We start from the raw sequence: 15,000 nt of genomic DNA on the forward strand, positions 1-15,000 counted from the left end.
AATCAGTAACCACCGACACTTAGAATTTTTTCGAGTTGGTATAAATCAGTAACCACTGACACTTAGAATTTTTTCGGGTTGGTATAAATCAGTAACCACCGACACTTAGAATATTTTCGAGTTGGTATAAATCAGTAACCACTGACACTTAGAATTTTTTCGGGTCGGTATAAATCAGTAACCACTGACACTTAGAATTTTTTCGAGTTGGTATAAATCAGTAACCACTGACACTTAGAATATTTTCGGGTTGGTATAAATCAGTAACCACTGACACTTAGAATTTTTTCGACTTGGTATAAATCAGTAACCACTGACACTTAGAATTTTTTCGGGTTGGTATAAATCAGTAACCACTGACACTTAGAATATTTTCGGGTCGGTACAAATCAGTAACCACTGACACTTAGAATATTTTCGGGTTGGTATAAATCAGTAACCACTGACACTTAGAATTTTTTCGAGTTGGTATAAATCAGTAACCACTGACACTTAGAATTTTTTCGGGTTGGTATAAATCAGTAACCACCGACACTTAGAATATTTTCGGGTTGGTATAAATCAGTAACCACCGACACTTAGAATTTTTTCGGCTCAGTAGAAATCAGTAACCAAGCGCATTTTTGAATTGGTTACTGATTTCTCCGTTCGAGTTGCGGCTGCGGTTGGCTTCAAATAGTGGTGGGGGCTTAATTATCGCCGAGGGGAGCATGTCCCGGTGGTGTGGCCGAGGATGGAGTGCCTTTTGAAGGGGGTGTTTCTGAATTTGGACCCTTTTTGAGTTGCATGGCCGGATGGGTGTGGTTTTGAAGGGTGTGTCTGTCTGGAGTGGCACCGGCGTTGGTGTGAGGCTGAGGGTGGGCGTTCGGTTCCTGGTTAGGGATAGGGAAAGGGTGAGACTTAGCTTTAGTGCTCGTGCCCCCGATTTTGGTAATGTTTGACGTCAATTTTCCAAGGAGGCGAATGCAAGGCTTCAGAGGGACTTTGAGTGTTCGGGGGCGGGGTAGCTCAGCCGGATTTGCCCCGGCGGTTCTGCGGACGGTGTTGACTTCGAGGGCGGACCGGCCCCCGTGTTCAGTCCGAATATCGTGCATTGTTAACGGCGGGAAGTGTTCCAAAAGGGAATGGGATTGAATGTGACTGCTGAAGCCGACTTTGAGACCTGTAACGCGGGTAGCTCAGCCGGATTTGACCCGGCGGTTCTGGCGACGGTCTCGCCTTCGAGGGGGGAGCGCCCCGCGTGTTCAGGCCGAATTTTGTGCATTTCCATCGGCGGGAAGAGGTCCAAACGGGAATGGGATTGAATGTGACTGCTGAAGCCGACATTGAGACCTCTAACGCGGGTAGCTCGGCAGGATTTGACCCGGCGGTTCTGCCGAAGGTCTCACCTTCGAGGGGGGAGCGTCCCGCGTGTTCAGGCCGAATATCGTGCATTGTTAACGGCGGGAAGTGTTCCAAAAGGGAATGGGATTGAATGTGACTGCTGAAGCCGACATTGAGACCTCTAACGCGGGTAGCTCGGCCGGATTTGACCCGGCGGTTCTGGCGACGGTCTCGCCTTCGAGGGGGGAGCGTCCCGCGTGTTCAGGCCGAATTTTGTGCATTTCCATCGGCGGGAAGAGGTCCAAACGGGAATGGGATTGAATGTGACTGCTGAAGCCGACATTGAGACCTCTAACGCGGGTAGCTCGGCCGGATTTGACCCGGCGGTTCTGCCGAAGGTCTCACCTTCGAGGGGGGAGCCTCCCGCGTGTTCAGGCCGAATTTTGTGCATTTCCATCGGCGGGAAGAGGTCCAAACGGGAATGGGATTGAATGTGACTGCTGAAGCCGACATTGAGACCTCTAACGCGGGTAGCTCGGCCGGATTTGACCCGGCGGTTCTGCCGAAGGTCTCACCTTCGAGGGGGGAGCGCCCACCGTGTACAGGCCGATTTTCATGCATTTCCAACCGTGGGAAGGGGTCCGAAAGGGGATGGGGGTGAACGTGACTGCTCAACCCGACTTTGAGACCTGTAACGCGGGTAGCTCAGCCGGATTTGACCCGGCGGTTCTGGCGACGGTCTCGCCTTCGAGGGGGGAGCGTCCCGCGTGTTCAGGCCGAATTTTGTGCATTTCCATCGGCGGGAAGAGGTCCAAACGGGAATGGGATTGAATGTGACTGCTGAAGCCGACATTGAGACCTCTAACGCGGGTAGCTCGGCAGGATTTGACCCGGCGGTTCTGCCGAAGGTCTCACCTTCGAGGGGGGAGCGCCCACCGTGTACAGGCCGATTTTCATGCATTTCCAACCGTGGGAAGGGGGCCGAAAGGGGATGGGGGTGAATGTGACTGCTCAACCCGACTTTGAGGCATCTAACCCGGGTAGCTCAGCCGGGTTTGACCCGGCGGTTCTGCCGACGGCCTCGCCTTCGAGGGGGGAGCGTCCCCCGTGTACAGGCCGATTTTCATGCATTTCGAACCGTGGGAAGTGGCCCAAAAGGGGATGGGAGTGAATGTGACTGCTCAACCCGACTTTGGCGCTTCCGAGCCGGGTAGCTCAGCCGGGTTTGACCCGGCGGTTCTGCCGACGGTCTCGTCTTCGAGGCGGGTGCCTCCCCCGTGTACAGGCCGATTTTCATGCATTTCGTACCGTGGGAAGTGGTCCAAAAGGGAATGGGGGTGGACGTGACTGCTCATACCGACATCGAGACTTGTAAGCCGTGTAGCTCGGCCGGGTTTGATCCGGCGGGTCTGCCGACGGTCTCGTCTTCGAGAGGGGGGCCTCCCCCGTGTACAGGCCGATTTTCGTGCATTTCCAACGGTGGGAAGAGGTTCAAAAGGGGATGGGGGTGAATGTGACTGCTCAACCCGACTCTGAGGCTTCTAACCCGGGTAGCCCGGCCGGGTTTGACCCGGCGGTTCTGCCGTCGGTCTCGCCTTCGAGGGCGGAGCCTCCCCCGTGTACAGGCCGATTTTCGTGCATTTCAAACCGTGGGAAGCGGTCCAAAAGGGGATGGGAGTGAATGTGACTGCTCATACCGACCTTGGCGCTTCCGACCCGGGTAGCTCAGCCGGGTTTGACCCGGCGGTTCTGCCGACGGTCTCGTCTTCGAGGCGGGTGCCTCCCCCGTGTACAGGCCGATTTTCATGCATTTCGTACCGTGGGAAGTGGTCCAAAAGGGAATGGGGGTGAATGTGACTGCTCAACCCGACTCTGAGGCTTCTAACCCGGGTAGCTCGGCCGGGTTTGACCCGGCGGTTCTGCCGTCGGTCTCGCCTTCGAGAGGGGCGCCTCCCCCGTGTACAGGCCGATTTTCGTGCATTTCCAACGGTGGGAAGAGGTTCAAAAGGGGATGGGGGTGAATGTGACTGCTCAACCCGACTCTGAGGCTTCTAACCCGGGTAGCCCGGCCGGGTTTGACCCGGCGGTTCTGCCGTCGGTCTCGCCTTCGAGGGCGGAGCCTCCCCCGTGTACAGGCCGATTTTCGTGCATTTCAAACCGTGGGAAGCGGTCCAAAAGGGGATGGGAGTGAATGTGACTGCTCATACCGACCTTGGCGCTTCCGACCCGGGTAGCTCAGCCGGGTTTGACCCGGCGGTTCTGCCGACGGTCTCGCCTTCGAGGGGGGAGCGTCCCCCGTGTTCAGGCCGAATTTTGTGCATTTCGAACCGTGGGAAGTTGCCCAAAAGTCGATGGGAGTGAATGTGACTGCTCAACCCGACTTTGGCGCTTCCGAGCCGGGTAGCTCAGCCGGGTTTGACCCGGCGGTTCTGCCGACGGTCTCGTCTTCGAGGCGGGTGCCTCCCCCGTGTACAGGCCGATTTTCATGCATTTCGTACCGTGGGAAGTGGTCCAAAAGGGAATAGGGGTGGACGTGACTGCTCATACCGACATTGAGACTTGTAAGCCGTGTAGCTCGGCCGGGTTTGATCCGGCGGGTCTGCCGACGGTCTCGTCTTCGAGGCGGGTGCCTCCCCCGTGTACAGGCCGATTTTCGTGCATTTCGAACCGTGGGAAGTGGTCCAAAAGGGGATGGGGGTGGACGTGACTGCTCAACCCGACTTTGAGGCTTCTAACCCGGGTAGCTCGGCCGGGTTTGACCCGTCGATTCTGCCGATGGTCTCGTTTTGGAGGGGGGAGCCTCCCCCGTGTTCAGTCCGATTTTCGTGCATTTCGAACCGTGGGAAGTGGCCCAAAAGGGGATGGGAGTGAATGTGACTGCTCATACCGACTTTGGCGCTTCCGAGCCTGGTAGCTCAGCCGGGTTTGATCCGGCGGTTCTGCCGACGGTCTCGTCTTCGAGGCGGCTCCCTCCCCCGTGTACAGGCCGATTTTCATGCATTTGCAACGGTGGGAAGTTGCCCAAAAGGGGATGGGAGTGAATGTGACTGCTCAACCCGACTTTGGCGCTTCCGAGCCTGGTAGCTCAGCCGGGTTTGAACCGGCGGTTCTGCCGACGGTCTCGTCTTCGAGGCGGCTCCCTCCCCCGTGTACAGGCCGATTTTCGTGCATTTCGAACCGTGGGAAGTGGTCCAAAAGGGAATGGGGGTGGACGTGACTGCTCAACCCGACTCTGAGGCTTCTAACCCGGGTAGCTCGGCCGGGTTTGATCCGGCGGTTCTGCCGACGGTCTCGTCTTCGAGGCCGGTGCCTCCCCCGTGTACAGGCCGATTTTCGTGCATTTCCAACGGTGGGAAGTGGTCCAAAAGGGAATGGGGGTGGACGTGTCTGCTCATACCGACTTTGAGACTTGTAAGCCGGGTAGCTCAGCCGGGTTTGTTCCGGCGGTTCTGCCGACGGTCTCGTCATCGAGGGGGGAGCCTCCCCCGTGTCCAGGCCGATTTTCATGCATTTCCAACCGTGGGAAGTGGTCCAAAAGGGAATGGGGGTGAATGTGACTGCTCATACCGACTTTGAGACTTTTAAGCCGGGTAGCTCAGCCGGGTTTGACCCGGCGGTTCTGCCGACGGTCTCGCCTTCGAGGGGGGAGCGTCCCCCGTGTTCAGGCCGAATTTTGTGCATTTCGAACCGTGGGAAGTTGCCCAAAAGTCGATGGGAGTGAATGTGACTGCTCAACCCGACTTTGAGACTTGTAAGCCGGGTAGCTCAGCCGGGTTTGATCCGGCGGTTCTGCCGACGGTCTCGTCTTCGAGGCGGGTGCCTCCCCCGTGTACAGGCCGATTTTCATGCATTTCGTACCGTGGGAAGCGGTCCAAAAGGGGATGGGAGTGAACGTGACTGCTCATACCGACTTTGGCGCTTCCGAGCCGGGTAGCTCAGCCGGGTTTGACCCGGCGGGTCTGCCGACGGTCTCGCCTTCGAGGGGGGAGCGTCCCCCGTGTTCAGGCCGAATCTTGTGCATTTCGAACCGTGGGAAGTTGCCCAAAAGTCGATGGGAGTGAATGTGACTGCTCAACCCGACTTTGAGACTTGTAAGCCGGGTAGCTCAGCCGGGTTTGACCCGGCGGTTCTGCCGACGGTCTCGTCTTCGAGGCCGGTGCCTCCCCCGTGTACAGGCCGATTTTCGTGCATTTCCAACGGTGGGAAGTGGTCCAAAAGGGAATGGGGGTGGACGTGTCTGCTCATACCGACTTTGAGACTTGTAAGCCGGGTAGCTCAGCCGGGTTTGTTCCGGCGGTTCTGCCGACGGTCTCGTCATCGAGGGGGGAGCCTCCCCCGTGTCCAGGCCGATTTTCATGCATTTCCAACCGTGGGAAGTGGTCCAAAAGGGAATGGGGGTGAATGTGACTGCTCATACCGACTTTGAGACTTTTAAGCCGGGTAGCTCGGCCGGGTTTGACCCGGCGGTTCTGCCGACGGTCTCGTCTTCGAGGCGGGTGCCTCCCCCGTGTACAGGCCGATTTTCGTGCATTTCGAACCGTGGGAAGTGGTCTAAAAGTCGATGGGAGTGAACGTGACTGCTCAACCCGACTTTGAGACTTGTAAGCCGGGTAGCTCAGCCAGGTTTGACCCGGCGGTTCTGCCGACGGTCTCGCCTTCGAGGGCGGACCCTCCCCCGTGTACAGGCCGGTTTTCGTGCATTTCGAACCGTGGGAAGTGATCCAAAAGGGAATGGGGGTGAACGTGACTGCCCAACCCGGCTTTGAGACTTGTAAGCCGGGTAGCTCAGCCGGGTTGGACCCGGCGGTTCTGCCGACGGTCTCGACTTCGAGGCGGGTGCCTCCCCCGTGTACAGGCCGATTTTCATGCATTTGCAACGGTGGGAAGTTGCCCAAAAGTCGATGGGAGTGAATGTGACTGCTCAACCCGACTTCGAGACTTGTAAGCCGGGTAGCTCAGCCGGGTTTGACCCGGCGGTTCTGCCGACGGTCTCGCCTTCGAGGGGGGAGCCTCCCCCGTGTACAGGCCGATTTTCGTGCATTTCCAACGGTGGGAACAGGTTCAAAAGGGGATGGGAGTGATTGTGACTGCTCAACCCGACTCTAGGGCTTCTAACCCGGGTAGCCCGGCCGGGTTTGACCCGGCGGTTCTGCCGACGGTCTCGTCTTCGAGGCGGGTGCCTCCCCCGTATACAGGCCGATTTTCATGCATTTCGAACCGTGGGAAGTGGTCCAAAAGGGAATGGGGGTGGACGTGTCTGCTCATACCGACTTTGAGACTTGTAAGCCGGGTAGCTCAGCCGGGTTTGATCCGGCGGTTCTGCCGACGGTCTCGCCTTCGAGGGGGGAGCCTCCCCCGTGTTCAGTCCGATTTCCATGCATTTCCAACCGTGGGAAGTTGCCCAAAAGGGGATGGGAGTGAATGTGACTGCTCAACCCGACTTTGGCGCTTCCGAGCCGGGTAGCTCAGCCGGGTTTGACCCGGCGGTTCTGCCGACGGTCTCGTCTTCGAGGCGGGTGCCTCCCCCGTATACAGGCCGATTTTCATGCATTTCGAACCGTGGGAAGTGGTCCAAAAGGGAATGGGGGTGGACGTGTCTGCTCATACCGACTTTGAGACTTGTAAGCCGGGTAGCTCAGCCGGGTTTGATCCGGCGGTTCTGCCGACGGTCTCGCCTTCGAGGGGGGAGCCTCCCCCGTGTTCAGTCCGATTTCCATGCATTTCCAACCGTGGGAAGTTGCCCAAAAGGGGATGGGAGTGAATGTGACTGCTCAACCCGACTTTGGCGCTTCCGAGCCGGGTAGCTCAGCCGGGTTTGACCCGGCGGTTCTGCCGACGGTCTCGTCTTCGAGGCGGGTGCCTCCCCCGTGTACAGGCCGATTTTCATGCATTTGGAACCGTGGGAAGTGGTCCAAAAGGGAATGGGGGTGGACGTGACTGCTCATACCGACTTTGAGACTTGTAAGCCGGGTAGCTCAGCCGGGTTTGACCCGGCGGTTCTGCCGACGGTCTCGCCTTCGAGGGGGGAGCCTCCCCCGTGTTCAGTCCGATTTTCGTGCATTTCCCACGGTGGGAAATGGTATCTTTCATTACGGGGACAAGGGTCTGAAGCGGTGAAGTCAGTAACCGGCATAGTTAAGGAAAGGGTTCGAATTTTCTCAACAGTACGAAAAAAGTGAGCAGGGAAGCTAGAGAAGGTGTCAGTGAGTCCCAAACGAGTGAACCGCAAAACTTAGGGAAATGCCCGAAAGCGTTTTAAAGGGTGAAATCGGGAACGAGGAAATGATCGGAAAGTGCCTGAAAGTGCTAAATGAGTAAACAGAAAAACGAAGAAAAATGTTTGAAAAGAAGAAGTGAGTAACCAGGAAAACTTAGAAAAATGTTCAAAACGAAGAAATCAGTAACCAGGAAAACTTAGAAAAATGATCAAAAAGAAGAAATGAGTAACCAGGAAAACTTAGAAAAATGTTTAAAAAGAAGAAATCAGTAACCAGGAAAACTTAGGAAAATGTTTAAAAAGAAGAAATCAGTAACCAGAAAAACTGCGAAAAATGTTTAAAAAGAAGAAATGAGTAACCAGAAAAACTTAGAAAAATGTTTAAAAAGAAGAAATCAGTAACCAGGAAAACTTAGAAAAATGTTTAAAAAGAAGAAATCAGTAACCAGGAAAACTTAGAAAAATGTTATAAAAGAAGAAGTGAGTAACCAGAAAAACTTAGAAAAATGTTTAAAAAGAAGAAATCAGTAACCAGAAAAACTGCGAAAAATGTTTAAAAAGAAGAAATCAGTAACCAGACAAACTGCGAAAAATGTTTAAAAAGAAGAAATCAGTAACCAGGAAAACTTAGAAAAATGTTTAAAAAGAAGAAGTGAGTAACCAGAAAAACTTAGAAAAATGTTTAAAAAGAAGAAATCAGTAACCAGAAAAACTTAGAAAAATGTTTAAAAAGAAGAAATCAGTAACCAGAAAAACTGCGAAAAATGTTTAAAAAGAAGAAATCAGTAACCAGAAAAACTTAGAAAAATGTTTAAAAAGAAGAAGTGAGTAACCAGAAAAACTTAGAAAAATGTTTAAAAAGAAGAAATCAGTAACCAGAAAAACGGCGAAAAATGTTTAAAAAGAAGAAATCAGTAACCAGACAAACTGCGAAAAATGTTTAAAAAGAAGAAATCAGTAACCAGAAAAACTTAGAAAAATGTTTAAAAAGAAGAAATCAGTAACCAGAAAAACTTAGAAAAATGTTTCAAAAGAAGAAGTGAGTAACCAGAAAAACTTAGAAAAATGTTTAAAAAGAAGAAGTGAGTAACCAGAAAAACTTAGAAAAATGTTTAAAAAGAAGAAATCAGTAACCAGAAAAACTTAGAAAAATGTTTAAAAAGAAGAAATCAGTAACCAGAAAAACTGCGAAAAATGTTTAAAAAGAAGAAATCAGTAACCAGACAAACTGCGAAAAATGTTTAAAAAGAAGAAATCAGTAACCAGGAAAACTTAGAAAAATGTTTAAAAAGAAGAAGTCAGTAACCAGAAAAACTTAGAAAAATGTTTAAAAAGAAGAAATCAGTAACCAGAAAAACTTAGAAAAATGTTTAAAAAGAAGAAATCAGTAACCAGAAAAACTGCGAAAAATGTTTAAAAAGAAGAAATCAGTAACCAGAAAAACTTAGAAAAATGTTTAAAAAGAAGAAGTGAGTAACCAGAAAAACTTAGAAAAATGTTTAAAAAGAAGAAATCAGTAACCAGAAAAACGGCGAAAAATGTTTAAAAAGAAGAAATCAGTAACCAGACAAACTGCGAAAAATGTTTAAAAAGAAGAAATCAGTAACCAGAAAAACTTAGAAAAATGTTTCAAAAGAAGAAGTGAGTAACCAGAAAAACTTAGAAAAATGTTTAAAAAGAAGAAGTGAGTAACCAGAAAAACTTAGAAAAATGTTTAAAAAGAAGAAATCAGTAACCAGAAAAACTTAGAAAAATGTTTAAAAAGAAGAAATCAGTAACCAGAAAAACTGCGAAAAATGTTTAAAAAGAAGAAATCAGTAACCAGACAAACTGCGAAAAATGTTTAAAAAGAAGAAATCAGTAACCAGGAAAACTTAGAAAAATGTTTAAAAAGAAGAAGTGAGTAACCAGAAAAACTTAGAAAAATGTTTAAAAAGAAGAAATCAGTAACCAGAAAAACTTAGAAAAATGTTTAAAAAGAAGAAATCAGTAACCAGAAAAACTGCGAAAAATGTTTAAAAAGAAGAAATCAGTAACCAGAAAAACTTAGAAAAATGTTTAAAAAGAAGAAGTGAGTAACCAGAAAAACTTAGAAAAATGTTTAAAAAGAAGAAATCAGTAACCAGAAAAACGGCGAAAAATGTTTAAAAAGAAGAAATCAGTAACCAGACAAACTGCGAAAAATGTTTAAAAAGAAGAAATCAGTAACCAGAAAAACTTAGAAAAATGTTTCAAAAGAAGAAGTGAGTAACCAGAAAAACTTAGAAAAATGTTTAAAAAGAAGAAGTGAGTAACCAGAAAAACTTAGAAAAATGTTTAAAAAGAAGAAATCAGTAACCAGAAAAACTTAGAAAAATGTTTAAAAAGAAGAAATCAGTAACCAGAAAAACTTAGAAAAATGTTTAAAAAGAAGAAATCAGTAACCAGAAAAACTGCGAAAAATGTTTAAAAAGAAGAAATCAGTAACCAGACAAACTGCGAAAAATGTTTAAAAAGAAGAAATCAGTAACCAGGAAAACTTAGAAAAATGTTTAAAAAGAAGAAGTGAGTAACCAGAAAAACTTAGAAAAATGTTTAAAAAGAAGAAATCAGTAACCAGAAAAACTTAGAAAAATGTTTAAAAAGAAGAAATCAGTAACCAGAAAAACTGCGAAAAATGTTTAAAAAGAAGAAATCAGTAACCAGAAAAACTTAGAAAAATGTTTAAAAAGAAGAAGTGAGTAACCAGAAAAACTTAGAAAAATGTTTAAAAAGAAGAAATCAGTAACCAGAAAAACGGCGAAAAATGTTTAAAAAGAAGAAATCAGTAACCAGACAAACTGCGAAAAATGTTTAAAAAGAAGAAATCAGTAACCAGAAAAACTTAGAAAAATGTTTAAAAAGAAGAAATCAGTAACCAGAAAAACTTAGAAAAATGTTTCAAAAGAAGAAGTGAGTAACCAGAAAAACTTAGAAAAATGTTTAAAAAGAAGAAGTGAGTAACCAGAAAAACTTAGAAAAATGTTTAAAAAGAAGAAATCAGTAACCAGAAAAACTTAGAAAAATGTTTAAAAAGAAGAAATCAGTAACCAGAAAAACTTAGAAAAATGTTTAAAAAGAAGAAATCAGTAACCAGGAAAACTTAGAAAAATGTTTAAAAAGAAGAAATCAGTAACCAGAAAAACTGCGAAAAATGTTTAAAAAGAAGAAATGAGTAACCAGGAAAACTTAGAAAAATGTTTAAAAAGAAGAAGTGAGTAACCAGAAAAACTTAGAAAAATGTTTAAAAAGAAGAAATCAGTAACCAGACAAACTTAGAAAAATGTTTAAAAAGAAGAAATCATTAACCAGACAAACTGCGAAAAATGTTTAAAAAGAAGAAATCAGTAACCAGAAAAACTTAGAAAAATGTTTAAAAAGAAGAAATCAGTAACCAGAAAAACTTAGAAAAATGTTTAAAAAGAAGAAATCAGTAACCAGGAAAACTTAGAAAAATGTTTAAAAAGAAGAAGTGAGTAACCAGAAAAACTTAGAAAAATGTTTAAAAAGAAGAAATCAGTAACCAGAAAAACGGCGAAAAATGTTTAAAAAGAAGAAATCAGTAACCAGACAAACTGCGAAAAATGTTTAAAAAGAAGAAGTCAGTAACCAGAAAAACTTAGAAAAATGTTTAAAAAGAAGAAATGAGTAACCAGAAAAACTTAGAAAAATGTTTAAAAAGAAGAAATCAGTAACCAGAAAAACTTAGAAAAATGTTTAAAAAGAAGAAGTGAGTAACCAGGAAAACTTAGAAAAATGTTTAAAAAGAAGAAATGAGTAACCAGAAAAACTTAGAAAAATGTTTAAAAAGAAGAAATCAGTAACCAGAAAAACTTAGAAAAATGTTTAAAAAGAAGAAATGAGTAACCAGAAAAACTTAGAAAAATGTTTAAAAAGAAGAAATCAGTAACCAGAAAAACGGCGAAAAATGTTTAAAAAGAAGAAATCAGTAACCAGAAAAACGGCGAAAAATGTTTAAAAAGAAGAAATCAGTAACCAGAAAAACTTAGAAAAATGTTTAAAAAGAAGAAGTGAGTAACCAGAAAAACTTAGAAAAATGTTTAAAAAGAAGAAATGAGTAACCAGAAAAACTTAGAAAAATGTTTAAAAAGAAGAAATCAGTAACCAGAAAAACTTAGAAAAATGTTTAAAAAGAAGAAATGAGTAACCAGAAAAACGGCGAAAAATGTTTAAAAAGAAGAAATCAGTAACCAGAAAAACGGCGAAAAATGTTTAAAAAGAAGAAATCAGTAACCAGACAAACTGCGAAAAATGTTTAAAAAGAAGAAATCAGTAACCAGAAAAACTTAGAAAAATGTTTAAAAAGAAGAAATCAGTAACCAGGAAAACTTGGAAAAAAACACTTAGAAAAATTTTCAGCAAAGTGTGAAAAATATTCTAAGTGTCAGCGGAGGAAAATGCTGCAGCATCGGGAAAGATTCGCAAACTTACACCGAACATGTGCTCCGAAGTGCCGGAGGAATTGGGTGAATTGAGCCCGGCAAATGGCCAGCTGTCGTTTTGTGCCTGCAGCCCGAAAACTTTAACTTTGTCTGTCGCGGAAGTCCGGACCGAGAAAAATCCAAACGGTTTTGACCGGACCGAGTTCCAGACCGATGCAGTCAAATTTGGAATTCAGACCCATTCAGTGCCACTTGTAGTTTTTCCGCAGTGAGGTTGGCGGGGTACCCGGAGATATATGGGAACACGATTTTTAGAACAAAATGGCGGCGCGGGACCGTTCTGAAAGGCATCCGAAAAACGGTTCCACGGGCATAGCACTTTAATGACAGGTATGAGTGCATGCCGGAGAGCTCTTGGAAGTCGAATTTTTGACACTTTGTCAATTTTTTGACAGATTTGACAAACTCTTTCTGTCTGTTCTAAGAGTCAGTCAGAGACTTGTGCGGCGGTCTTTTGACACTATTGGAGGGCGGGCAAACCCCACGTTGACTCCGGCCGTCCCTCCACAGGCGCTCGTGTCCAAAATGAAGGCGAGAGACGCGAGTGGCCTGGTTCCCTTGGGTGTTGCCAAGAAGGCTGCGGGCTGACCGTTGCCTGAGCACTCCCTAAAGCCTCTTGTGATGAGAGCAGACCTCGCCTGCCGCACGACCGGCTCTGGGAGTCGTTGGGCCGCTATTTGTGAATAGTCTGGTCCTCCTCTGCCACCCGGACAAGCGCGATGGCTCTGCCGCCCTGCGGTGCTCGTCACCCAGGTTTGGGGAACACGATACTCGTAACAAAAATAAAAGGCGGCTCGGGACCTGCAGGCGAAAGGGGTCCCGTGGTGCTAAGCACGTCGACTTCGGGTCTCGGTGCAAGCCGGAGAGCTCACGGAAGTCTAAAGTTTTCGGCACGTGGTCGAATCTTTTCAAAGGCTTACCCGGCTCTTTCCGTCCATTCTGAGAGTAAGTCAGAGGCCGGTGCGGAGGTCTCTTGACAATCGGAGGGGGTGGTGGCCCTCCGCAGGCGCTCGTGTCGAAAATGAAGGCGAGAGACGCGAGTGGCCTGGTTCCCCTGGGTGTTGCCAGGAAGGCTGCGGGCTGACCCTTGCCTGAGCACTCCCTAAAGCCTCTTGTGATGAGAGCAGACCTCGCGCGCCGCACGACCGGCTCTGGGAGTCGTTGGGCCGCTATCTGTGAATAGTCTGGTCCTCCTCTGCCACCCGGCCAAGTGCGATGGCTCTGCCGCCCTGCGGTGCTCGTCACGCAGGTATGGGGCACACGATGCTCGTAACAGCAAATAAAGGCGGCTCGGGACCTGCAGGCGAAAGGGGTCCCGTGGTGCTTAGCACGTCGACTTCGGGTCTCGGTGCAAGCCGGAGAGCTCACGGAAGTCTAAAGTTTTCGGCACGTGGTCGAATCTTTTGAAAGGCTTACCCGGCTCTTTCCGTCCATTCTGAGAGTCAGTCAGAGGCCGGTGCGGCGGTCTATTGACGACCGGAGGCTCCCATGGGTGTTGCGATGAGGGTGGAGGGCACAGAACCTTGCCTTAGCACTCCCTAATAAAGCCTCTTGTGAAGAGAGCAGACCTCGCGCGCCGCACGACCGGCTCTGGGAGTCGTTGGGCCGCTATCTGTGAATAGTCTGGTCCTCCTCTGCCACCCGGCCAAGTGCGATGGCTCTGCCGCCCTGCGGTGCTCGTCACGCAGGTATGGGGCACACGATGCTCGTAACAGCAAATAAAGGCGGCTCGGGACCTGCAGGCGAAAGGGGTCCCGTGGTGCTTAGCACGTCGACTTCGGGTCTCGGTGCAAGCCGGAGAGCTCACGGAAGTCTAAAGTTTTCGGCACGTGGTCGAATCTTTTGAAAGGCTTACCCGGCTCTTTCCGTCCATTCTGAGAGTCAGTCAGAGGCCGGTGCGGCGGTCTATTGACGACCGGAGGCTCCCATGGGTGTTGCGATGAGGGTGGAGGGCACAGAACCTTGCCTTAGCACTCCCTAATAAAGCCTCTTGTGAAGAGAGCAGACCTCGCGCGCCGCACGACCGGCTCTGGGAGTCGTTGGGCCGCTATCTGTGAATAGTCTGGTCCTCCTCTGCCACCCGGCCAAGTGCGATGGCTCTGCCGCCCTGCGGTGCTCGTCACGCAGGTATGGGGCACACGATGCTCGTAACAGCAAATAAAGGCGGCTCGGGACCTGCAGGCGAAAGGGGTCCCGTGGTGCTTCGCACGTCGACTTCGGGTCTCGGTGCAAGCCGGAGAGCTCACGGAAGTCTAAAGTTTTCGGCACGTGGTCGAATCTTTTGAAAGGCTTACCCGGCTCTTTCCGTCCATTCTGAGAGTCAGTCAGAGGCCGGTGCGGCGGTCTATTGACGACCGGAGGCTCCCATGGGTGTTGCGATGAGGGTGGAGGGCACAGAACCTTGCCTTAGCACTCCCTAATAAAGCCTCTTGTGAAGAGAGCAGACCTCGCGCACCGCACGACCGGCTCTGGGAGTCGTTGGGCCGCTATCTGTGAATAGTCGGGTCCTCCTCTGCCACCCGGCCAAGTGCGATGGCTCTGCCGCCCTGCGGTGCTTGTCACGCAGGTATGGGGCACACGATGCTCGTAACAGCAAATAAAGGCGGCTCGGGACCTGCAGGCGAAAGGGGTCCCGTGGTGCTTAGCACGTCGACTTCGGGTCTCGGTGCAAGCCGGAGAGCTCACGGAAGTCTAAAGTTTTCGGCACGTGGTCGAATCTTTTGAAAGGCTTACCCGGCTCTTTCCGTCCATTCTGAGAGTCAGTCAGAGGCCGGTGCGGCGGTCTATTGACGACCGGAGGCTCCCATGGGTGTTGCGATGAGGGTGGAGGGCACAGAACCTTGCCTTAGCACTCCCTAATAAAGCCTCTTGTGAAGAGAGCAGACCTCGCGCGCCGCACGACCGGCTCTGGGAGTCGTTGGGCCGCTATCTGTGAATAGTCTGGTCCTCCTCTGCCACCCGGCTAAGTGCGATGGCTCT

Source organism: Chiloscyllium punctatum, unplaced genomic scaffold (assembly GCF_047496795.1).
Source record: "Chiloscyllium punctatum isolate Juve2018m unplaced genomic scaffold, sChiPun1.3 scaffold_583, whole genome shotgun sequence".
In the NCBI taxonomy this organism is placed as follows: Eukaryota; Metazoa; Chordata; class Chondrichthyes; order Orectolobiformes; family Hemiscylliidae; genus Chiloscyllium; species Chiloscyllium punctatum.